We start from the raw sequence: 26,550 nt of genomic DNA on the forward strand, positions 1-26,550 counted from the left end.
CTCCCAGTAGAGTTATTTCTTACCTTAAAGCTCAGTGAATGGTTGAAAAGGGGGTGTGATGTGTATCTAGCTTATGTGAGGGATTGTAGTATTGATACCCCTACAGTTGACTCAGTCCCAATAGTACAGGATTTTCCTGATATGTTTCCAGCTGATCTTCTGGGCATGCCGCCCGATAGAGATATTGATTTTGGCATTGATCTGTTGCCGGACACTCAGCCCGTTTCTATTCCTCCATATCGTATGGCCTCTCCTGAGTTGAAAGATTTGAAGGACAGCTACAGAAATTGCTTGATAAGGGTTTTATTCGGCCCTGTGTATGGGGTGGTCCTGTCTTGTTTGTAAAGAAAAAAGATGGTTCTATGTGTATGTGCATTGATTATCACCAGTTGAACAAAGTTACAGTGAAGAACCGTTATTCTTTGCCTCGTATTGATGATCTGTTTGACCAGCTTTAGGGTACACGAGTGTTTTCTAAGATTGACTAACATTCAGGTTACCATCAGTTGAAGATTCGGGAGCCAGATATCCCGAAGACTGCTTTCAGGACTCGGTATGGTTATTACGAGTTCCTTGTTATGTCCCAATGCCCGGCAACCTTTATGCATTTGATGCATAGTTTGTTCCGGCCATATCTTGACTCGTTCATCATTGTTTTTATTGATGATATTCTGGTGTATTCCCGAAGTCGGGAATATCATGAACAACACCTGAGGACTGTGCTTCAGATTTTGAGGGAAAAGAAGTTATATGCAAAGTTCTCAAAATGTGAGTTTTGGTTGGATTCCGTGGCATTCTTAGGCCACGTGGTATCGATGAGGGTATTCAGGTGGATCCGAAGAAAGTGGAAGCAGTGCAGAGTTGGCCCAGACCATCCTCAGCTATAGAGATCCACAGTTTTCTTGGCTTGCCTGTTACTACCATCGTTTTGTTGAGGGGTTTTCATTTATTGCAACCCCTATGACCAGACTGACCCAGAAGCATGCTCCGTTCCAGTGGACGGAAGAGTGTGAGGCGAGCTTTCAGAAGCTCAAGACAGCTTTGACTACAACCTCAATTTTGATATTGCCTACAGGTTCAGTGTCGTATACTGTCTATTGTGATGCCTCGAGGATTGGCCTTGGAGCAATTTTGATGTAGGACGGTAGGGTGATTGCCTATGCATCCAGACAATTGAGGGTACATGAGAAGAATTATCATGTCCATGACCTCGAGTTAGCTGTTATTGTTCACTCCTTGAAGATCTGGCATCATTATTTGTATGGTGCGCCTTGTGAGATTTATACTGACCACCGGAGTTTGCAGCATCTGCTCAAGTAGAAGGATCTTAATTTGCATCAGAGGAGATGGCTAGAGCTACTTAAGGACTATGATATCGCTATTTTTTGTATCATCCGGGAAAGGCCAATGTGGTGACCGATGCTTTGAGTCATCGGACAGAGAGTTTGGGAAGTTTGGCCTATTTACGAGTAGCGGAGAGGCCCATGGCGATGGATGTTCAGGCCTTAGCCAGCTAGTTTGTGAGATTGGATCTTTCGGAGCCGAGTTGGGTTCTAGCTTGCGTGGTTTCCCGGTCTTCATTATTTGATCGTATTAGGGAGCGTCAGTTTGATGACCCCATTTGCTTGTCCTCAAGGACAAGGTTCAACACGGTGATGCCAGAGATGTGACTATTGGTGATGATAGGGTATTGAGGATGCAGGGTCGGATTTGTGTACCCAATGTTGATGGGCTTCGGGAGTTGATTCTAAAGGAGGCCCATAGTTTGCGGTATTCCATGTGCCGCGAAGATGTACTAGGATTTGAGGCAACACTATTGGTGGAGGCGGATGAAGAAAGATATAATTGGGTTTGTGGCTCGATGCCTCAATTGTCAGCAGGTGAAGTATGAGCACCAGAGACCGGGTGGGTTGCTTCAGCAGATAGAGATCCTGGAGTGGAAGTGGGAGCAGATCACCATGGACTTCGTAGTTGGACTCCCACAGACTTTGAGAAAGTTCGATGCCATTTTGGTGATTGTGGATTGGCTGACCAAGTCCGCACACTTCATTCCTGTGTGTACTACCTATTCTTCAGAGCGTTTGGCGGAGATTTATATCCGGGAAATTGTTCGTCTGCATGGTATTCTAGTTTCCATCATTTCAGATAGAGGTACTCAGTTCACATCATGGTTCTGGAGGGCCGTTCAGCATGAGTTGGGTACTCGGGTGGAGTTGAGTACAACATTTCACCCTTAGACGGACGGACAGTCCGAACGCACTGTTTAGATTCTTGAGGCTATGCTTTGTGCGTGTGTAATTGAGTTTGGAGGGTCTTGGGATCACTTCTTGCCATTGGCGGAGTTTGCCTACAACAACAGCTATCAGTCTAGCATTCAGATGGCACCGTACAAGGCTTTATATGGTAGGCGGTGTAGATCCCCGGTGAGTTGGTTTGAGCCGAGTGAGGCTAGATTATTGGGCACAAACTTGGTTCAGGATGCTTTGGAGAAGGTCAAGGTGATTCAGGATAGACTCCGCACAGCCCAGTCCAGATAGAAGAGTTACACGGACCGGAAGGTTCGTGATGTTTCCTATATGGTTGGAGAGCGGGTTCTTCTCCGGGTTTCGCCTATGAAGGGCGTTATGAGATTTGGAAAGAAAGGGAAGTTGAGTCCAAGGTTTATTGGTCCTTTTGAGATATTGTGGCGTGTTGGGGAAGTTGCTTATGATCTTGCCTTACCTCCCAGCTTGGCAGGAGTTCATCCGGTATTTCATGTTTCAATGCTCCGGAAGTATCACGGTGATCCGTCGCACGTGTTGGATTTCAGTTCAGTCCAGTTGAGGAGACAGTGGCGATATTGGACAGGCAGGTTCGAAAGCTGAGGTCGAAGAACATTACATCAGTAAAGGTTTAGTGGCGGGGTCAGCCGGTCGAGGAGGCGACCTGGGAGACCGAGTAGGATATGCGCAACCATTACCCTCATCTTTTCACTACTTCAGATATGTCTCTATGCTCGTTCGAGAACGAACGAATGTTTAAGTGTAGGAGGATGTAACGATCCGGCTGGTCATTTTAACAATTTATGCCCTGATCCCTTATTAACTACTTTCCCCATATTTTTCTCTGCTATTTTGATTCGCCGGGATGTTTGGTTTTGAGTTTCGGAGTGTTTTGGGACACTTAGTCCCTAAATGAGAGCTTAAGCTTTAGAATTTTGGTCATAGTCAGAGCATTGTGAAGACGGACTTGGAAGGGAATTCCGTCGGTTCTGTTAGCTCCGTTGGGTGATTTCGGACTCAGGGGCGTATTCGGATAGTATTTTTGAGGTCCGCAACTCATTTAGGCTTAAAATGCCGAAAGTTAAATTTTTGAAGTTTCCGGTTCGATAGTGAGATTTTGATATCGGGGTCGGAATGGAATTCCGGAAGTTGGAGTAGCTCCGTAGTGTTGAATATGACGTGCTTGCAAAATTTCAGGTCATTCGGACGAGGTTTGATAGACTTTTTGATCGAAAGCAAAATTTGAGAGTTTTTAGAGTTCTTAGGCTTGAATCCGATGTTAAATTGGTGTTTTAATGTTGTTTTGAGAGTTCTGAAGGTTGGAACAAGTTTGAATGATGTTTTAGGATTGGCTGGCATGTTTGGTTGAGGTTCCGGGGGCCTCAAGTGTGTTTCGGATGCTCAACGCGTCATTTTTGGACTTAGAAAATTTGCAGAAAAATTGCAGCAGCTCAGTTCTGGTTTCTGTCTTTGCGTTCGCGAAGAGGAGCTGGGGCTGGGGGAGGTTTAATGCTTTGCGTTCGCAAAACTGGGAGGTCTTATACCTACGCGTTCGCGATGATGGTCCTGCATTCGCGTAAGAGGAGGAAATCGGTCATCGCGTTCATGACCGGGGCATTGCATTCGTGATGAAGGAAAACTGGACCCAAGCAGAGTTGTGCTTCGCGAACACGAGGGTCCTTCCGCATTCGCGAAGAAGGAAATACCTGAGCAGATTTTAAAAACCCAAATTCGAGGATTTAAGCCATAATTTATACTGAGAGATTCTCGGGATACTGAGAGATCCACGGGACACATATTGAGGATATACTAAGAGATCCTTGGGCTACCTAGAGATCCCTAGTTGTTATCTCCATATTGAGCTGTATTCCTTTCCGTGATTGTCTTGACTCTGTCATAATTGTTGTTGTTCCTGTGTTACATCATACTGACGTACTTAATTATACTGTCTTGTTTTTTCTATATTGTTATACCTCGTATTATATTTAACCTCAGTAGGGCCCTGACCTTCCTCGTCACTACCCGACTGAGGTTAGGCTTGGCACTTACTAAGCACTGCTGTGGTGTACTCATGCCCTTTTTGTGTATGTTTTTCATGTGCAGATCCAGGTACTTCTACTCAGTCTTATCATTCTTGAGGCGAGGCATTTTCGTAGAGACTTCGAGGTATATCTGCCGCATCCGTAGACCGAAGAGTCCCTTTCTATTCTCAGTACTAGTATAGCCCTTCTGTATTTTCCTTGTTGATAGATATTTGTGGAGTTAGAGATTTTTATGTAAACTCTTAGCTTGTGATTCATGGGGTTCCGATTTTTGGGAGTGTTAGGTTGAGATTTTGTACTATTATATGCCAGGTGGCATCTTAAACATTGTTTCATTTTGTGATCTCAGTTTTTAATTACTTTCTTTCCGCAATTATTTTTTTCTTTTCCGCATCTGTTAGGCTTACCTAGTCGTAGAGACTAGGTGCCGTCATGATAGTTCACGGAGGGCGAACTGGGGTCGTGACAGCCTTAGGCTCGGCGAGGTGGGTTGGAAAGATAAAGAGTTGATGAGGAGCATACCTGTCTTGCCATAAGGAAATTATGTAGCTTTTGTGCGCTGAAAGATGGTTGGGATAACTAGTTTTATTATGGCTCTATAAACCTGCAAAGCAGTGGATATATAATTAAGTTACAAAACAATAGGTGGTAAATCATATTTTATTGAGAAGGGAACAAAAAGGTAGCCGAAATCAGTTATGAAAATTTCACAACCCGGATTTTCCACCCTCGGGAGTCGTGATGGCGCCTACTCGTGGAAGCTAGGCAAGCTGAGTATTATAGATTTTATTACCCTTTTTCCTTAACCTTTTAACAATTTCAAATTAACATGTAATCAACAATAGAATAATAATAATAACAAAATAAATGCGGAAGACGAAATCTGATAATTTAACTAAATACTAGTATGAGAATCCAAAATATAACTCTACCTAGAACTAGTGTCATAATGTCACGGACCATCTACGAATACTACAAACAGTGGTCTGAATAGAAAAAAATACAAGTCTGTCTCTAAAATAAATAAAAATAGAATGGAAAGGATAGAACCCCCCGCCAAGGCCTGTGGACGTCTGCAGGACTACCTTGGGTCTCCGCTGGACTGAAGGCAGCAACCTTGCTATGGTCCAAAAGCTCCAGCACCGGGATCTGCACACAGTGCAGAGTGTAGTATCAGCACAACCGACCTCATGTGTTGGTAAGTGTCGAGCCTAACCTCGCCGAAGTAGTGACGAGGCTAGGACAAGACTACCAAATAAACCTGTACAGTTAAAGCGTATACGGCAAATAATAATAACGGAAACTAGTAGTTAAAGATGGAGAGGGTGAACATGCGGCGAGGAATATCAAGTACTAATAGAATTTCAGGAGAAGCATAAGAAACATCATAAATTTCATATTAGTAAGAATAAGGAAAACAGTAACGAATCAATATTCACTTTTATTCTTTCTTGTTGCGGCTTGCAACCCGATCCCAATCATATAATACTGTTGCGGCGTGCAACCCGATCCTAATCATATAATACTGTTGCAGCGAACAACCCGACCCCACCTGTCCTCCGTTATTACTCCTTGTTGCAGCGTGCAACCCGATCCCATATAATATTGTTGTGGCATGCAACCCGATCCCATATAATATTGTTGTGGCATGCAACCCGATCCCAATATACAAATCAACACCAATCATAAAAGAATCCTAGCAAGGGAACAATAATATAACAACAATATCCCAGCAAGGGAAACAATATCATAAGCAATAACATTCTGGCAAGGAAAACAATATCATAAACAATAACATCCTGGTAAGGGAATCAACAATATATCTCATCTCATTCCACAATCGCTTCACAACATAAGTCTCAACTTGAGCCTATGCCCAATAATGGTCAATTACCAAGAATATTTTCACAAGCCTTGTTCAACATTCATAATCATCATATTAAGCATGGACAATACACAACGGAGTCATAACAACCATAGTATAAAACTCACGAGCAGGCTTGACACCAACGTATATATACCGTCACCACACCTATACGTCGTACTCGACACTTAGCACATATCAAATAAGACCACAACTCCTATTCCCTCAAGCTAAGGTTAGACCAAACACTTACCTCAGCTTGCACAGCCAAACTCAAGCCTCAAGCACCGTTTTCCCTTTAGATTTGCCTCCAATTTACTTGTATCTAACCCAAATTAATTTAAGAACATCAATAAATGCTAAAGAATTCAACTCCAATGCTAAATTATAGGTTTTCTATCATTTTCCCCAAAAAGTCAAAAATCGACCTCGAGCCCGCTTGGTCAAAACTCGAGGTTCAGACCAAAACCCGATTACTTATTCACCCACGAGCCCAAATATGCAATTACTTTCGGAATCCGATCCCAAATCGAGGTCTAAATTCGATTTTTACAAAATCTCCTAATTCTACCCAAACCCTCAATTTTAACCATGAAAGTTCTTGATTTTTGATTGAAAAGTGATGAAAAACATTGGGTAATTGAAAGGGAAGAATTTAGAATTCTTTACCAATACTTTAGGATGAATTTGTATGAAAAAAATTGCCTCTAGGTCTTGGTAGTTCAAAAAACATGAAGAAATGGGTTCTGCCTGTTTTTAAAACTGTTTTTGTATAACTGGGCAGGCCTTGATCGCGTTCACGATAGGCCTACCACGTTCGCATGGGTCAGGCCCAAATGGCCTTCGTGTTTGCACCGGATGGCCCGTTTTTGCGGAGCTTTGACTTCATAGGCCATCACGTTCGCGGTCAAACGGCCGCGTTCGCATAGAACAATTCGAGTCCCCTCCCCCAGGCCCACTAACTCTGTGCGTTCGCATGGGCCAGAACGCGTTCGTGAAGGGTAACCCACCAGAGCTTCGCGTTCGCGAAGAACAAAATAACCCCTGTAGAAATTTACTTTACGTGTTCGCCTGTGAGGCCATGCGAACACAAAGAACAAATTCACTGTGCACCAGTAGCAGAAAAACCATCAGCTTTTATAAGTTAAAAACATCACGAACCCCATCCGAAACTCACCCGAGCCCTCGGGGCTCCAAACCAAACATGCATACTAACCTAAAAATATCATACGGACTTACTCGTGCGATCAAATCGCCAAAATAACACCTAGAACTACAAGTTTAGCATCAAAATCAAAGAAAAATCTCAAGAACTCTTAAAGTTCCATTTTCACAACCGAGGGTCCGATTCACGTCATATGAATTCCGTTTCTTACCAAATTTTACAGGCACAACTTAAATATCATATTAAACCTGTGCCGGGCTCTGAACTAAAATACGGGCCCGATACCATCAAATTCAAACATATTTAAATTTTTAAAAACTCTTATAATTTCAGTTAAATAATTTCTTTCAATTTTTTTATTTCTCGGGCTAGGGACCTCGGAATTCAATTCCAGGTATACACTCAAGTCCAATATTTTTCTATGGATCCTTTGGGCCCGTGGAAATATGGTTCCAGATCCGTTTACCCAAAATATTGACCGAAGTCAACTTAAATTCAAATTTAAAGGAAAAATTAGCATTTTCCTCAAATTTTCACATAAAAGTGTTCCGAATGTACGTCTGGACTGTGCACGTAAATTAAGGTGAGACAAGAGGAGGTTTTCAAGGCCTCAGAACACATAATTGACTTTTAAAACAAGTGATAACCCGAACCACCTTTCTATAAAGCAACAGTCAATATAAATAAATCTTGTATTGAAATAAAATAAGGTTAGGCATAGGAAAATATATTTAAAATGAGCATAGGCAAGTCAAAGATAAATATAATGATATGTTTATTGAAAATAGAAACTCCAAACTGAAAGGATAGGAGAATGTTAAAAAATAAAACTACTATAAGTTCTTAGCTGGTCAAATTTACTTTTAAAGAGCAATTCAAGTTGGCTTTGATGTAAGAAAAGAGGAGATTATGAGGTTCCATGCAAGGTTTACTTGCTCTGATACAAGTGGATTATAAGGCTTCTCCTCTAAAGCCTTGGAATTACATTATTTACCAGAATATGATGTTATGTCTTGCAACAACTGAAGCTTCATCTCCTTTGTAGCTTCTGAGTTATGTTTTGAACAAACTGTCATGAAAGAAAATTTGTGATGTTTTTTAAAGCTAGAGGAAAAAAGTAAAGTTGCAGTTATAAGTTTAAGCACAAATATTATGACAGTGAAAAGATGAGTCAGTACCTCTTTACTGACATAACATTCAAGGGTATTTCCAAATCTCTCAGACAATTCTTAGTTGGCGTAATTCTGACACGTCGGCAAATTTTGCTGCTACAAAAATCATAGACGATACAACTTCTCTGCACTCCTCAGGAACAAAAATTACCAAGAATGAACTAACAGGTGGTAAATCATCTTGTATTGAGGAGGAAAAAAAAGGTAGTTGAAATCAGTTATGAAAATTTTCTGCACAACCTTTGTATAAAGCAACAATCATTGTAACAAAATCATGCATTGAATTATTTTACTAAATCTTCTACGTATGAGATGAAAAGATACCCGATCATTTGTAACATGCTCATGTAGAACAACATCAAGACATAACTCATACTTCTTAAAATAAGCAATGAAGCCCACCTTCTATAATACAACCAAACGTCAGTCCTCTCAACAACAATCTCTGTTCCACGATTATTTTCATCTATCAGAAGTACAATTTGTGATGTTTTCATGTCCTCTGGCCTTGTCCAACACTCATGATCTTTTATTAGATCTCCAACCTTAAAAAATGCACAATTAAATGTTTAACATTTAACAAACATATGTTGTTGGAGAAACTTAGAATAAAATTAACTCTCAATATTCTTTAAAACTATTGGGACTAACATGGATATAGAAGCGATTATGCTTGGAACTGGATTTCAAGAAATAACCAGTGCCCCATTTGATGCCAGATTAAAAAATATTTAGTTCCCCAGCAGCTTGGAGCTGTGATTGATAAGCGATAGTATTACTCCTATTATATATTTTTTAATAAAATTCTTTCTAAGTAATATTTCATACCTAGTAGCGGTCAATGAACGGAAATAATGGTTGGTAATCCATATTCTTGCAACTCCACAATTTAATTGAATTGATTGACTGCAAATATAGAATACAATTTAGCAAACAAAGTACATGTGACTAAGCTACAACAGGATATATCAAAGTAAAGTAAATTTAGAAGAATATTTACCTCATTCAGCTTTATCTTTCTCTGTAGTATGAGCAACTATATACTGAGTATGTACACTGAACCTATCATTGTTGCTGCTCATTTGATATTTACTCATTCAAAACCTATATCCTCTAAATTTCGGAAAACTTCTTTATACACTACATTTGTAGCTTCATTTGTTATTTTCCCATCTTCATCATAACATAGGATCTTCAATACTTTTCTACTTGTTACTCTTGAAAGTGCAACGTATAGTTGTCCATGAGTAAACACAGGCTTCTTCAAAAATAATCCCACATTACATAATGATTGACCTTGACTTTTATTGATGGTCATGGCAAAAGATAGAATGACTAGAAATTGTCTTCTTTGGAACTTAAAAGGAATTCTTGCATCAAATGGACTAAGTGTCATTCTTGGTATAAAAACTTTGTCTCCATCCATATTTCCTGATAATACTTTGGCTTCAATTACCCGATTTTCATGTCTTGTGATGATCAATCTTGTACCATTACACAATCCTGACGATTGATCTATATTTCTTAACAACATCACAGGAACACCTACCTTCAAAGTGATAGAGTGATTTGGAATACCTGAACATTTAACACTATTTAGGAATTCAGGTGTATGTACATGTTCCAAAGATGTAAGTAAGTACATGATCAGACATGCAAATTGTATCCGAACTTAAATATGATTTATTCTGACTATTGTTGAGAGAAATCATGTAATCATTCACCGATTCCACCATCTGAAGAGTTGGTGCAAGAATTGCTCTTCTTGAAGGTATTTTATATCAGTTAAATGTCTCAAGAAATCAGATTGTGTACTTTCTATAATTCCAGCTATTGGATCATCACAATTATATATGAGAATATCGTCCGGTTTTCTACTTTCTAAAGCCATCAATGGAACATCCAATCTTTCCATCACCTATTGCCAAAATCCAATCAGAAAATTCTTTTAAATCATCAAAATCTGCATCAGATATATTTTCTTACAATCTCATATTTGTTGTTAGCTTTAAAACCTGACAGTGGGGCCACAAATATGAAGAATTTAGAGTTGTTTGAACAATCTCTTGCCTAGTACCTTTTGTAATTACAGGCAAGATTTGTCCGAAGTCACCTCCAAGAACAATTGTTTTACCTCCAAATGACCGATCTAAATTTGACGGATCTTTAAATCTTAGAATATCTCTAAGAGTTTGATCAAGAGCTTCAAAACAGTATTTATGCATCATTGGTGCCTCATCCCAAACCGATCTACCTTGTTTTATATTGCATGTTGAATCTTCAGTTGAATGTAGAGGGATCGCAAATCTTGAATGTGCAGTTCGGCCTCCTGGTAACAAAAGAGAAGCAATACCACTTAGGCTTGCCTACACAAGTAATGCACATAGACAACATGACTCATACATAGTTAAGGTCTAAATTCAGATCCTAACAAGGTATCTAAGTGACAACGGCAGAGCTAGATTTATTGCATGACTCAAACAAGAAGTCTGAATCAGGCTTCCCTACTGATTTTAACAGTTGATAATTAAGTAGCATACATAAAGAAGCATGTTTCCAGTTTTGACAAATTTAGCACCTAAAGGCTTGCCTAGGTGTAAAATCGTGTTCCAGTTATCAGAGTTACTTAGAGAAGACTGTTTGAATTGTGTTGTTGTTCTGAATGTTCAGAATTTCGGAATTATTACCAGCGGGGTTAATCTATTCTTTTTAATAATTAAACTAGATATGCCTAAGCGGATGTGAATGCAATTCTAAAAGCATGATATCTAATGCACAAAAATGCAGAATGATGTATATGTAGGACCTGTGCAGGATTTTTTTTCTAAATGCATAAGTATTACATACTTTCAGAATATGCAGAAGATATGGAAATGACATGTTTATTAGCGTTATTTTTATCCTAAGGCAGGATCTCTAAGTGTACATGGCAGTGCATAACATAATGGTAAAGTGCTAGTTATTAGCAGATTTTAACACATGATTTTGTAAGGGTGCACATGCTAAAACAATAAACATGGGGACCTAAGAGCATGATTTCTAATGCATGTATGAGTCCTAAGCATGGTTTCTATTGCGCAATTAGGAATATAAACCTAATAACATGTTTTCTACCCTTAACAACTATAGCATGCATATTTACCCCATCTCTTTTTTACTAGCCAACCCAATACTTGTTCACAACAGGTAATTACATACCAACATTGAAATGAATTACATAAGTAGAAATGAAAAATAAGAAGTTACACTATAGGGAGCCTGATTAGGATTTCCTCCCTGAGTTATGTAATAAATCACTTCAAGTACCAAGATTGTTCCATAGCTTTTCTCATATTTGGGGTGTGTTAGAGTTCCCTAAGGACCTCAAGGGATCCCGGGCAGTGCTCACACTCAGATTTCATAGCCAAGACATAGTAAGTGCAGTGTGGAAAGGCCAGCTTTTGTCTGTCCAAGTTCAAAGGGAAGGGTCCCAAGGCAAGGCTCACACAAAAGGGGCAGAACCTAGTGGTCTAAGAGTAAGGTGAGAGTGCTTGACATAAGTTTAAAAGAGTTGAGTTGGAAACAATTTTGACAATGATTAGTTTGAAATAAGTTTTGGAAAAAGTAATAGAAGAGTTTGCCTTAGTAAAAACCAGTTTGGAGAAGAAAAGAAACAGGACAACCAGCAACTCAAGACCAAATCAACATACATGGTTCAAACACAATAGGAAAAGGAGGAATTGGGGACAAATAGTACATATGTGAAAGTATTTTTGCACACAGGTTAACACTAGAGAAGTGCTACAGAAATTAAAGTCACGACAATAGTCTATCACAGAGTGTTCATGCCAGGAGCTTAACAATATTAGATCAAGGGGTGCTAAACAGAGTTACTCATTAGTTTTAGGGGGAAGGGTTCAGGATCACATAGTGACTGGGTGTCACAAACACATGCTTACAATGTATTGGGGGTTGGGGAGTTAGGGTAGAATAGTAGTAGAAAAATATAAGAATGCAGTAGACATGCTGAATTACAAGGAAGGGGTCTATTACACATAGTTAGTCATGCTACTTAGTGTTAATCAAGTATAGTAGGAGTCTATGATACTAACATGGCATACTAGTCGAGGAAAATAAACAAGAACTCAAGTAGACATGCTGGCCGAGTATCAAGCAAGACAAGTGATACCCCGACATGATGATTACACACTTGAACAAGAGAAGGAAAAACATAAGCATGTTGTATAAATCAATAAATAAGAAGAGCAATTAAATACATAAGACATTAAATTAATGCAGATTAACAGACATGGAGCACATAGAGTTGAGTTTCAGAATTGAACTAGGAACATTGGGTTAAGGAAGCAAAATGCAGAAAGTAAAGCAAGTAGAGTTCCACAGTCTAGCCTTGGCTTTCAGCCGGCTATACAAGTAGTTAGCACAAGTAACAGAGAAAGAAGAGAGAGTTTGAGTGTGGGTGTGCGTATTCTCAACTATTGTTCGTGTGTTAAGAGATAAAACAAAAGTGTATATATATAGCACTTTAGGAGTAGAACGAATAAGGTAAAGAATCAGAAGCCAGTCAATTAGAGACAATCACAGAATTACAGAATCAAATCACCTAAAGGGGTTTGGAATATACCCCCTTAATTAGGGGTAATTGATTAACGGTAACAACAGAGGTTTAATTTAAGGCAAGGAGTCCAAATCATACCAAATAAGGAGTCAGTAAGAATCCTAAAATTATACAGGCAATCAATTAAGGCAGTGATGACCAATTAAAGTCATAAACAAGGAAATAAATATAATCTATGCACACGAATCTTAATAGGGTAAAGTAATCAGCAAAACCTTCAAAAGAATAGTGATTTCCGAAAAGAATTACTCAAATCCCATAAAATAGATATTAGACTAAGTAAAACCTCAAAGAAAATATAGTACTTAGCCGGAAAAGTAGGTTCGAACTCTAACAAAGATTAATTAGGGGAAAACCACAAAATACTGGATTTAACAAGGAAAAAATGTTTAAGTCCAAAAGATAGAGTAAACTAACACGACTAGTACCACAAAGATACCCCAAATTGAGGCACAGATTTGAAGGAACCACATAGAATCAACTAGGATTTCATATTTTTGCACAAATCAGTTACGAAGATGAAAGGATAATTAATCAAACACTTAGAAGTCAGAAAAACCTTTGAAAAACAACTTGGGATGAACCCTAGGTTAGGAAGAGTGATTAAAAATTCAAAATAGTTAGTTAAAACAGGAGGTTTTTAAAGGGAAATGCTTAATAATACTCGAATCACCTCAGATCTAGAAAGATCTGAGAAGAATCGAACAATAGCGAATCCGGGGTTTTTGGAAACTAGTAGAGATGAAGAAAAAACGGTTAAAAACTCATGGATATGCCTAGATCTAAGATAGATCTAAAGAAAAATGGAAAATCTCAAGAGTTAGGGTTTCAGAGAACCCAGAGAAGATGAGAGGACCTTAAAATGTTACCGGTTTTAGCCGAAAAGTCATAGATCTTACTCGAACAACCATGGATGGCTAGGAAATGGCATGAAAGACCATGGATAGGAGTTGAACCGCTCCAAGTTTACCTGAGGACCTCAGGGTAGTGTCAAACCGGTGTGGGGTGAAGCAGAGGCCAGGAGATGATGAGAGGCCATGGTTTTCGGTGAGGGAGGTGGCTGGGGAAGGTGGACAGTGATTAGGGTTTGAGGGTGTCTGAGAGAGAAGATAGGAGGAGAGAATTCAGAGGCGGCACAGATGAAAGAATGTGGTAGGGTTTGGGGGTTGTTGGATTAAAAAAAGGAAAGAAACGGCGTGGACCGTTGATCTGAGATCAACGGTCGAGATTAAATGGGGTAGGTGGGTTCCAGTTATGGGTTAATAGGGTGTGGGTCGGGTTTTTAATTATAAATTAGGCTGGGAATTGGGGTCCAATTTGGCGATAATTGAAAGCCAATTTGCCTATAATTTAAATAGCCAGTTTTTCCCTATTTGATTTATAAAAAATAGTAGATAATTTCTGAAAAATAATTTAAAAAACTAAAAGGATTTATAATATATAATTAGAAATTTAAAAATACACGATCCAATTTTATGCATATAAAACATAATTAAATCTTAAAAGGGGCTAATATTGCAATTATGTGCAATTCAGCTTTAAAAAATACTAAATGTAATTATAAAAATATGTAAAAATTAACTTAGCCATATTTTGGCATAAATATAGAAATCCAATAAATGACCTATCAAAAAAATAATTTTAGTAATAATTATTGGGGATTTTATGGGTAAAAAGGGAGAAAATAAATCAATTAAAAACCTTAAAATTATGGAAAAAATAATAAAACCTTGGACATGCTTATATTTGCATATATATATGCTATTTTGAAGGTATTTTGCATATTGAAAATATATATGAAAAAATTGTGTATCAACAGCTTCCCCTCTTTACCCGGGAAGAATGAAAGAGTTTTCAGTTAAAGAAATGATGGCTAATTTTGACCAAGCAAAACGGTTTGAAGAGGTTAGGCCGCACCCTGGCTTCTGAGCTGCCTACATATCCCTGGTTTCACAGGAATCAGGCCGTATGTAGTTCCGGATTCACCTGCAGAGTATACCGATGAAGACATTTCAAGAACGGGCGCAATATCTAGGGCTGGGTGAGTGGACAGTTTACGGGAATGGTTAGGTTTGTTATGGCTAGGAAACTGGAGAGGGATCACTCCTGGTGGTATAGCCGTTGCTAGCCGGCTTACCTGCAAATAAGCAATACGAGCATATATTGTGCGTAAATTTAAACATGATGCAAATTCCCGTTGGACCATGAATGTTGTCTTCGGACGATGAGGATGACATCCTTAGACCATGATGTCCTGGGCCATGAAGCGTATGATAAAGGATTCGCAGGCCATGAAATGATGTTCTCGGGCTATGAAGATGGTGCCTTTGAATAATGATATGCAAAAGATTGAAAGGGATCCTCAGGCCATGACATGGTGTTCTCGGGCTATGAAGATGGTGCCTCCGAACGATGACGCCTTTGGATGAGTTGGCGTTATTTTAGCCCGTGAAGGATGTAGTAGTATGATGCGGACAATACAGAGCTTAGTCTTGCAAATTGAAGGGAAGAGCTTAGCCCGTAAGAGAAGCGAGATAAATAATGCTTGGGATAATGCTTAGTTTCGAAGAAAGTTGGAGGCAGAGCTTAGCCTCGGAAGGCGGAATGATAACCTTATGCAAAGATGCGAATGCAGATGAGGTAGAACTTAACCTCGAAAGGCAGAATGGTAGCCTTATGCAAATCGGAAGGCAGAATAGTAGCCTTATGCAGGTCGGAAGGCAGAATGGTAGCCTTATGCAAATTGGAAGGTAGAATGGTAGCCTTATGCAATGCAGATGTAGATGGAGACAACATTTAGTCTCGAAAGGCAGAATGGTAGCCTTATGTAGATTGGAAGGCAGAATAGTAGCCTTATGCAATGCGGATGTAGATGGAGACAGCGTTTAGTCTCGGAAGGCAGAATGATAGCCTTATGCAAGAAATAAGATAACAACTGACAGTAGAGTTTTCTTGGCTGATAACAGATTGCGGCATTGCGATTATTTGGAGCATTGTGACATATGGAACATCACTGGTGTGTATTGATAGCAAATGTTGGTAAGTGCAACAGTTTTGTGAATCGTGTTTTGGATAATGTTTGTCCCATGGGCGTACAGTATGTCTAACGTTGGTGCCTGCATCTAAAGAAAAATCGTGAGTTTTGTAAGGGGGAAGGTTAGCTCATATCCCCGTTGGGTTTTGCTTGACTCGTTCGGCTTTGATCTGGTGATACCGTCTGTATTATTGGGGTAGCGTTGCTAAACAAAGCAGTTTCAATAATAAACATGCATGATTTTGTAAAAGTATAATTAAAAAATAGCTTTTAGATGAACCAACGACTGTGACGTAGTTCAGGACATTGCAAACTCTACTATTACGGAATTTTGAGGGTCCTCCTCAAAATTCTGCCCCAGTTTGATGGGTTGACGTTTCTGACTGTTGCTCGTGCGGCGATCGGCTGAAATTATTTCGGAATTTTGAGGGTCCTCCTCAAAATTCTGCCCAGTTTCCAATTGCGGGGGGAGATGGAATTTTTATTGAATTTTGGCCAAACCCATAGATCGAACCCATAGGGGTGCCTACGTATCCTCACTTAAACGGGAATCAGGTCAGGCACAGTTCAATTTATATCATATAAGGAAAGCATAAAGATTACACATAGTAACGCTTGACCACATCTGAATTGATCGGCTTTGGCCAGACTTTTCCGTCCATTTCTGCAAGTATGAGGGCTCCTCCTGTCAAAAACTCGGTGAACCATGTATGGGCCCTGCCAGTTGGGAGAGAACTTCCCTTTGGCTTCATCTTGATGCGGAAAAATCTTCTTCAACACCAGCTGTCCCGGTGTGAACTGTCTTGGTATGACTCTTTTGTTGAAGGCTCTGGACATTCTGTTCTGATAGAGTTGACCATGCCAGACTGCATTCATTCTCTTTCCATCTATAAGGGCTAGTTGCTCATAACGACTTTTCACCCACTCTGCGTCGTCGAGCTCAACTTCATGTATGATCCTTATGGAAGGAATTTCTACCTCATCGGGAATGACAACCTCTGTACCGTAAACCAGCATATAGGAGTTGCCCCGGTTGATGTGCGGACTGTGGTGCGATACCCCAGTAGAGTAAAATGATAATTTCTCGTGCCACTGTTTATGCTTCTCTATCGTTTTCTCAATATCTTCTTGATATTCTTGTTGGCAGCTTCAACAACACCATTCATCTGAGGCATGTAGGCTGTGGAATTCTTGTGTCTGATCTTGAAAGTTTCGCACATATCTTTCATCAAGTCACTATTCAGGTTGGAGCCATTATCAATAATGATTGACTCTGGAATTCCGAATCGACAAACGATGCGGTCGCGGACAAAGTCTGCCACGACTTTCTTAGTCACTACTTTGTAAGATGCTGCTTTGACCCATTTGGTGAAATAGTCGATGGCTACCAGGATAAATCTATGTCCGTTGGAAGCAACAGGCTCGATTGGTCCAATAACGTCCATTCCCCAAGCGGCGAATGGCCACGGTGAACTTGTTGTGTTGAGCTCGCTTGGGGGGTACCTTTATCATGTCTGCATGTATCTGACAATGGTGGCATTTCCGGACATGCTGGATGCAGTCTATTTCCATAGTCATCCAAAAGTAACCGGCCCGAAGTATCTTCTTTGCTAAGACAAAACGTTCATATGTGGACCACAGGTCCCAGCATGAATTTCCTCTAGTAGCATGGATGCTTCCTTTGCGTCGACACATCTTAATGATCCTAAATCGGGAGTCCTCCTATACAGGATTCCTCCGTTGTGAAAGAAGTCGTTGGACAATCTCCGAAGTGTGCGTTTCTGAGTGGGATTAGCAAGCTCCGGGTACTCTCCTTTTGCCAAATATTCCTTGATATCATGAAACCAAGGCTTTCCGTCTGCTTCCTCTTCAACATGGGCACAGTAAGCTGGCTGATTATGGATTTTCACTGAATGAAATTCTTGTCGGGATGGTGTATCATAGATGATAGGGTAGCCAATGCATCGACGAACTCATTCTGGATTCTGGGAACATGCTGGAATTCCGTCTTTGTGAACCTCTTTCTCAATTCCTGTACGTGGTGCAGATAAGGGAGTATCTTGGAGTTCTTGGTTGCCCATTCTTCTCGTACCTGATGTATAAGTAAGTCTGAATCTCCAATTACTAGCAGCTCTTGAACGTTCATGTCAATGGCCATTTTGAGTCCTAAGATGCAGGCTTCATATTTGGCCATATTGTTGGTGCAAGGGAACCTGAGTTTGGCAGACACCGAATAATGCTGGCTGGTTTCTGATATTAGGACTGCTCCTATGCCAACTCCTTTGAAGTTTGCTGCTCCGTCGAAGAACATTCTCCAACCGTCATAGGATTCCGCAATGTCTTCTCCTATGAATGATACCTCCTCATCAGGAAAATACATTTTCAAGGGTTCGTATCCTCCATCCATGGGGTTTTCAGCAAGGTGATCTGCCAGTGCCTATCCCTTGACTGCTTTCTGAGTTACGTAAACAATGTCGAACTCACTCAATAGGATTTGCCACTTGGCTAGCTTGCCGGTGGGCATGGGCTTCTGAAAGATGTACTTCAAAGGATCCATCCTCGATATGAGATATGTAGTATAGTCACAGAAGTAATGTCTCAGCTTCTGAGCTACCCAAGTCAAAGCATAACAGGTGCATTCCAATAGAGAAAACCGGGCCTCGTACGGGGTGAACTTCTTACTGAGATAATAAATGGCTTGCTCCTTCCTCCCCGTTTCATCATGATGTCCCAGAACGCAGCCGAATGCTCCATCCAATACTGCAAGATAGAGTAATAAGGGTCTACCTGGCTCGGGCGGGACTAACACCGGTGGCGTTGACATATACTCTTTGATTTTGTTGAAGGCCTTTTGGCAGTCATCGGTCCATTTGGTGGCGGTGTCCTTCTTCAAAATCTTAAAGATTGGCTCACAGATAACTGTGGACTATACTATGAATCGGCTGATGTAATTAAGCCTTCCCAAAAAAAACTCATCACGTTCTTCTTGTTCTTTGGCGGTGGTAGTTACTCAATGGCTTTGACTTTCGATAGATCCAGTTCTATTCCTCGACGACTCACAATAAACCCAAGCAATTTCCCAGCTGGAACCCCAAATGCGCACTTTGCGGGGTTTAGTTTCAGGTTGTATCTTCGCAGTCTATTGAAGAACTTCCTCAAATCTTCTATGTGGTCAGTGGCCTTCTTGGATTTGATAATAACATCATCTACATATACCTCTATCTCCTTGTGTATCATATCATGAAAGATGGTAGTCACGGCCCTCATGTATGTGGCCCCTGCATTCTTTAGGCCGAATGACATCATTTTGTAATAGTACACTCCCCACGATGAAATGAAAGCCGTTTTCTCAGCATCTTCCTCATCCATCCAGATCTGATGATAACCAGTGAGGCAATCTACGAATGCTTGGCGCAATTGTCAATCAGGATATGTATATTTGGCAAAGGGAAGTCGTCTGTCGGACTAGCCTGGTTGAGATCCCGGTAGTCGACACAAACTCTAACCTTCCCATCCTTCTTTGGCACTGGCACAATGTTGGCTAACCATGTCGGGTATTCTACTATCCTAAGAACCTTAGCGTTGATCTGCTTGGTGATTCTTCTTTGATTTTCAAACTCATATCATGCTTGAACTTTCAGAGCTTTTACTTTACCGGTAATCAGACCAGTCATGTCATCATACGACCAAACAAATATGTCCTCATACTCATTTAGAAATTCTGTATATTCTTTATTCTCTGAGGGCGATAGGTGAATGTTGATTCGTGTTTCCTTGATCTGCATCTCCCAGGTTGACAATCTCGGTCTCGTCCAGGTTGGACTTAGGCATGTTTTCAAAGTTCTCAACTTCTTTGACAATCTCGTCAGGTATGTCATCTTCCTCTGAATCAATGTTTGTTTGTTGCGTTGTGTCATTGTATATCACATTCATTGGTTCATCGAGACAAGTAATAGTAATGTTGTATTGGTAAAGCACGGAGAGAAAACGATAGCAATAAATATTAATTCATAAGAAAAATCAAAAATGCTTTTGATAAATTGAATAACTGTTTTGAACACTGAAGATCTTATTGTGGGAATTGAAAAAATGCAAAAAGAAAATAATTTAGTTAAAACAGTGAATAGTGCTTGTTTTAGCCTTGCTACCCCGAGGCACGTCGGGCTTTGGCTGTCCTAATGGTCCAATTCTTGAGATGTGCCCCTCTGCTCACAGCCTGTTGGAAGGGCCTTCCTTCCCCTCCTCCTCGGGAATAACGCAACAGTCCATATCACTATTCTCTAAAAACAAGTTCTTCACTACTACAAGTGCTTCTTCTTCATCTGACCCATAAATAATGTCGGCATGCTGGAGGGTCTGCTCCAGATGTGGTATTGGCTGCTCTAGTGGATAGTAAGGACCGCGCCATGGTGGCGACCAGTTGTTGAATTCTTCCCAGGTGTACTCATATCCCAAACCGAAATTGGTGCCATGCTTTTTGAGTTTTATAGGTTTAGAGATTCCTTGGAGGTTCTTGCTGAGCCTTTTTCCAGGTTCATACCCACTCCAATTCAGTATACTCTCGATTTTGTTATCCCACCACTTGTCTTTGTCGATAGCATTGACCAGCTCAATGTGGTGGTAAGTTTCTCCACCCAACTTCCTTCTTCCCTCGATCGCCGGAATGGTCTGGAGACTGTATATAGGGTTGCTACCGTCGCCGTGAATGATCACTTCCTGGTGATTCCATTCAAACTTTACTGCCTGATGCAGCGTTGATGCTACAGCCCCAGTAGCATGAATCCATGGCCGTCACAGCAGCAAGTTGTAAGACGCTAGTACATCTATTAGTTGGAAATCGACCTTGAACCAGGCTGGTCCCATCTGCAGGCATAGACTAATCTCACCAATGGTGGACCTCTCAGAACCATCAAAGGCTTTCACATTGATTGCTCCATCCTTTATCTCATGTAGCCCTTTACCCAACTTCTTGAGTGTTACCAGTGGACAAATGTTAAGACTGGAACCTCCTTCGATCAGAATTCTAGTGATGAAATAATCTTCTCATTGCACGGTGATGTGCAGTGCTTTGTTGTGCCCTAGCCCTTCAGGTGGCAGCTCGTCCTCATGAAAGGTGATCTTATGGCTTTCCAGCACTTGTCCTACCATATTAGCCACTTCCCCGCTAGCGATGTTACTAGGTATGTATGCTTCATTTAGCACCTTTAATAGAGCATTCTTGTGCGCCTCAGAAATTTGCAGCAAAGAGGATGGATATTTGTGTTGTCGTCTTGTTTAACTGTTCGATGACCGAATGTTCCTTGGCCTGTATTTTCCTCCAAAGTTCGTCCGGACCTATCTCAATGAGAGGTGGCCGATTGGAGGCCTGCTTGCTTAATTTAGCTAGATGTTCAGGGGTATAGACTCTACCAGTTCTTGTCATACCCTGTGCTGCGATAGTTTCTTCAATCCTCGCCTCGGCTGTATAGTCCCAAGGTACAACATTTGTATAGAATGGTGGCATGGTTGACATCGCCATTGGGATCGGCGCGACTATCCTCACTTTGAATGGAACATGTGCCTTGGGTGGCAAGACTGCAACCTCAAATGGTGAGGGTGCATTTGCCGGAGACACAAATTCAACCTCAATTGGTACCGATGCCTTTGTAGATGGCGCTACTTCAAACTCAAGAGGTACAAACATATTCACCTCAGCATCCTCAGACGGTTAGATATGAGACTATGATTGGATTGAGAGTAATTGTTGGTTTCTTTGGGTCATCACCTTCTACGATCAACCTGATTGATCCTTCGGATCCCAGTCATCTTCTATTTCAATCATGTGGATACCTCCACCCTTATGGTCTGGTAGAGGGTTGTTGCGGACGTTTGGCCTCCTTTGCCACAATGATCTTGTTATCAATCAAGGACTGTATCTTGTCTTTCAAGAAGCGGCATTCGTTGATGGTGTGCCCTTTAATGTCGGAATGGTACGCACGGGACTTGTTTAGTTTAACCCACTGAAAAGGATTTTCAGGGGTTGCAGCAGGGATGGGGGTGACATAATCGACAGCTTTGAGCCTCTCATACAGCTGGTCGATGGGTTCAGCGATAGTTGTATATTGTTTTGGAGGTCTGCGATCAAAATTAGGTCGGGGTCTAGGGATATTTTGGCGTGCAGGGGGTGATTGATAATGGGATGGTTGAGCATTATAGGTTTGGTAGACATGAGCGGGTTGGAAGTATCTGGGTGATGACTGATAAGTTGTTGGCGGAGCTTGGTACGAGGGTGAGGGTGCTTGGTAATTTGGGGTTGGCTGGTATGTGAGTGGAGGTGTTGGATAAGTTTGGTATTTGAGGGGAGACTTGGTCCTTTGTGCAACCATCACGGCCCCAACATCCCTTTCTTGGACACACCACCAGACTGTAAAGCCTTATTCGTAGCTTGCAAGGCTTCGAAGTTTGTAACCATACCACTTTTGATACCTTCTTCAATTCTTTCACCTGGTTTGATAATATCGGAGAACTTGTGGTTCTCAATCATCATCAGTCGTTCATAGTACTGCGGGTCCTGAGCCCAAACAAAGAACTTGTTCATTTGCTCCTCTTCTAAGGCGGGTTTGACCTTAGCAGCTTCAGACCTCCAGCAAGTAGCAAACTCGCGAAACATCTCCGTGGGCTTCTTCTTCAAATTCTGGATATAGAACACGTCTGGTGCGTTCTCTGTATTAAACCTGAATCGGTCCATAAAGTCAGATGCCATGCCTACCCAGCTTGACCACTTCTTGGGATCTTGGCTGATGTACCAAGATAATGCATCTCCTTTCAAACTCCTCATGAACAGTTTCATGCGGATCCTTTCATCCTTCATTACTCCAACCAGCTTGTCGCAATATGTCCTCATATGGACCCTTGGATCACCTGTACCATCAAACATTTCGAACTGAGGAGGTTTGTACCCCTCAAGCAGTTCGACATCAGGTTGTATGCAAAGGTCTTCATAGTTCATCCCCTCGATTCCTTTGCTTCCCTCAACGCCCTGAATCCGGCTGGTTAGTTTCTTATGTTCATCGGCCAAGTTCCTGATAAGCAGATCCTTTTCATCAGACACAGGTGTGCATGAGATAGGTTGGGTGGAGTGTGACATGGTCTCTACGTAGATAGGATTGTTATGGTGGCCTGGTGTATGGGTGTGGAAATGGTCGTTTGTGGAGTTCTGGGGTTCTGGGATGAGTAGTGGAGTGTTGTTTGGGGTATGGCAGGTGTTACATTGGTTCTTTGGTAGAGCAGCGTGATGATGAGGCGCGGGATGATTATGCTGTTTTGGGAGATTTTGAGGAGGTGTAGGGTTTTGAGTGTTGGGGAAGTTGATATCTGGGGTGTTGACGGAAAATGACAAGTTTGCTAGATTCCGAACCTGATCAAGCTCTTCCTGGAATTTCAATAGTTTCTGTTCATGCTGTGACACATTTTCGTTAGGAACCCGAATACCCTGGCCATCAGTGGCCTTTACCCGTTCAGTTGTGTTCTCCTTCCTAATGTTTTTTAAATCTTCCATTTTGCCTTTGTTCTTGCCTTTAATGGGACTAATAGGAGGAGTGGGTGGAGGGGCCCTAGATCTTGTGAAATAAGATGATGATGCCTGAGTGCACGAACTAACCTTTGGGGAGGATGAATAATAAAAACGAAAATAAAACAAAAGGTAATCAAGTCAGTGAGGATTATAAAAGTATTGCAATATTTAAACACATAGTGCGGGAATGTAAAGCGTGTCCTAATTTGGGAACCTCTTTGTGCCCGAGGTAGGCCTAGCAACAAATAGATTTGGAGAACTTAAAAGGCTAAATGCCTCATTTTATTGATAAAAATAGACAAATCCCAAAACGGCACTAAATAAGCAAGAAATAAAAGTCACTAATGGTCATTGGCCTTATTACATTTGGAAAGCGAGTAACCTAATCTATTTGGCCTCAGAAGGACCTCCCTCAGGTTGAATGCTCTCGTTGATCAAATCCTTCAGTTCGCGTAGGTTCACCAGTAAAGATGCCTTTGCCAGGTGTTCTCCTTCGTTTCCCTCAGCGTTCTGGCAGTCAGTGACTCTCATCCTTACTTTTCCTTCCAATTCAAGCAGACTGTATTCTAGATATTCCAACTTTTTGCTAGCTTTGGTGGCCCTCTCTTTCCACTCATTGATTTGGTCATTTGATGGAAGACTCCTCCACCAGTCTAGCAAGAGTGGGGGCGTGCTAACCATACCAAAACTGGGGACCTCATGCCTCATTTTCTGCAAAACAAAAGTATTAGACCCTACCCCCCTCCGGACTCGACTATTTATACATCAACAATTAGCATGAAACATTTAGTTCTCCAAATAAAGACACAGAACATGATGATGTCCGTTTGGGTTTAGGGAAACCCAGTGGTATTTTGGACAACATAACTGACCCGGCTAGGTTTGACCATGATGCATGCACAATTTAAATAGAGCAAGGTTTCTATGGGGTTTTAGACTGGTACCCTTGAGCGGACAACTCAAGGGGGAAGGCACAAAACTGTTGACTGCACCGCTGATCGACTAGTTTTACCGCAAATAAGCCTTTCCAAATTTAGGGGATAATGATAAAGGAAGGGCGCAACCACTCATCAAGCATTGCTATAGTATTTGTTTGGCACGAGTGGAGCATGATGTTGAACAAGCTTATGTAATAATTAAGAGAATGTTGACATGTATTTGCACGTTAAGAAAGCGATAAATACAGCAGTTTCATAATTTAAAGCAGTTGTAAAAGAAGGAAACAAGAAAGATACGTCAGTTTTGCTTTTGAAAAGAAATTAAACAAATAATTGCACATAGGGAGGGGTACAAATTCACAAAAAAAGGGTATGAAATGGTAAAAGCATAATAATCCCCAATAGAGTCGCCATGTTGTCGCGCCCCCTTTTTCCTTCGCGGAATCGGGTTTATGACAGTTTGGTTGGGACAACTCTTTACTTTTGGGAAAAGGGGTTTGCATTTTTTAAGAGTCGCCACCTAACGATTTAAGGTGCGTTAGGCCACATATAGGGTTCATTTATAACTACGTTTGGTAAACAGAGATAGGGTACGAGCTTGAAATTATCCTAAGGGGAAGGTGTTAGGCACCCCACAAGATCCACTAGTGTGGTTCCCGGCCAAACAATTTTTTTTGTGAATTTGTACAACTAGTAAATAAACAAGTATGGCTCAAATAGTAGGGGATTTAAGTTTAAATACACAAGTGTTTGAAAAAACAATTAGTGAAAAGCGAAATTTTGAAAAGAATTACAATCTAAGCATGTTTATGAATGTAAAAAGGGGGGGTGTCCTAGGTTTGTTTGTAATATGGATCACCTCAATGCAATACCCGGTGTGACACTCCTCAGAGAGGGGATACACGTGGTATTAACGCACCGGTCATCATGTCCATATCTGCCCTTTCTCGCCCCGTGAAGGTAATTAAAGCGAGGGTTGGTCTCGACCCCTAATGCGTGTTGTTACCTGTCCCTTCTTTTCAGTTCCGGAGGAATTTAGGACTCTTATCCTATAAAAAGGGGAGGGGTTCTAGGCAGACCCTCATGTTTAAAGAAAAATTACTAGGCGACAAATAAGAACACATAGGACTGCATTTATTGCGGAAAACACAGAAAAAATAAATAGAAAGCTCATATATACCTCCACAAGTAATTCACATAGACATCATGACTCATACACAGTTAAGGTCTAAATTCAGATCCTAACAAGGTATGTAAGTGACAACAGCAGAACCAGATTCATTGCATGACTCAGAAAAGAAGTCTGAATCAGGTTTGCATACTGATTTTAACAGTTGATAATTAAGCAGCATACATAAAGAATCATGTTTCAAGTTTTGACAAATTTAGCACCTAAGGTTTGCCTAGGTGTAAAACAGTGTTCCAGTTATTAGAGTTACTTAGAGAAGACCGTTTGAATTGTATTGTTGTTCTGAATGTTCAAAATTCCGGAATTATTACCAGCTGGGTTAATCTATTCTTTTTAATAATTAAACTAGAGATGCCTAAGCGGATGTGAATGCAATTCTAAAAGCATGATATCTAATGCACAAAAATGCATAATGATGCAGGACCTGAGCTGGATTTTTTTTCTAAATGCATAAGTATTGCACTCTTTCAGAATATGCAGAAGATATGGAAATGACCTATTTATTAGCGTTGTTTTTATCCTAAGGCATGATCTCTAAGTGTACATGGCAGTGCATAACATAATGGTACGGTGCTAGTTATTAGCAGATTTTAACACATGATTTTGTAAGGGTGCACATGCTGAAACAATAAACATGGGGACCTAAGAGCATGATTTCTAATGCATGTATGAATCCTAAGCATGGTTTCTATTGCGCAAATAGGAATATAAAACTAAT

The 26,550-nt window shown here is 40.7% G+C and overlaps 1 pseudogene; it reads right to left on the minus strand.

Annotated features, from left to right (window-relative positions):
* Positions 1–9,597: 9,597 nt before the first annotated feature.
* The window catches only part of LOC142165807 (uncharacterized), a 34,471-nt pseudogene continuing 17,518 nt past the window's right edge, over positions 9,598–26,550 (minus strand).

Source organism: Nicotiana tabacum, chromosome 11, assembly GCF_000715075.1.
Source record: "Nicotiana tabacum cultivar K326 chromosome 11, ASM71507v2, whole genome shotgun sequence".
Lineage (NCBI taxonomy): Eukaryota > Viridiplantae > Streptophyta > Magnoliopsida > Solanales > Solanaceae > Nicotiana > Nicotiana tabacum.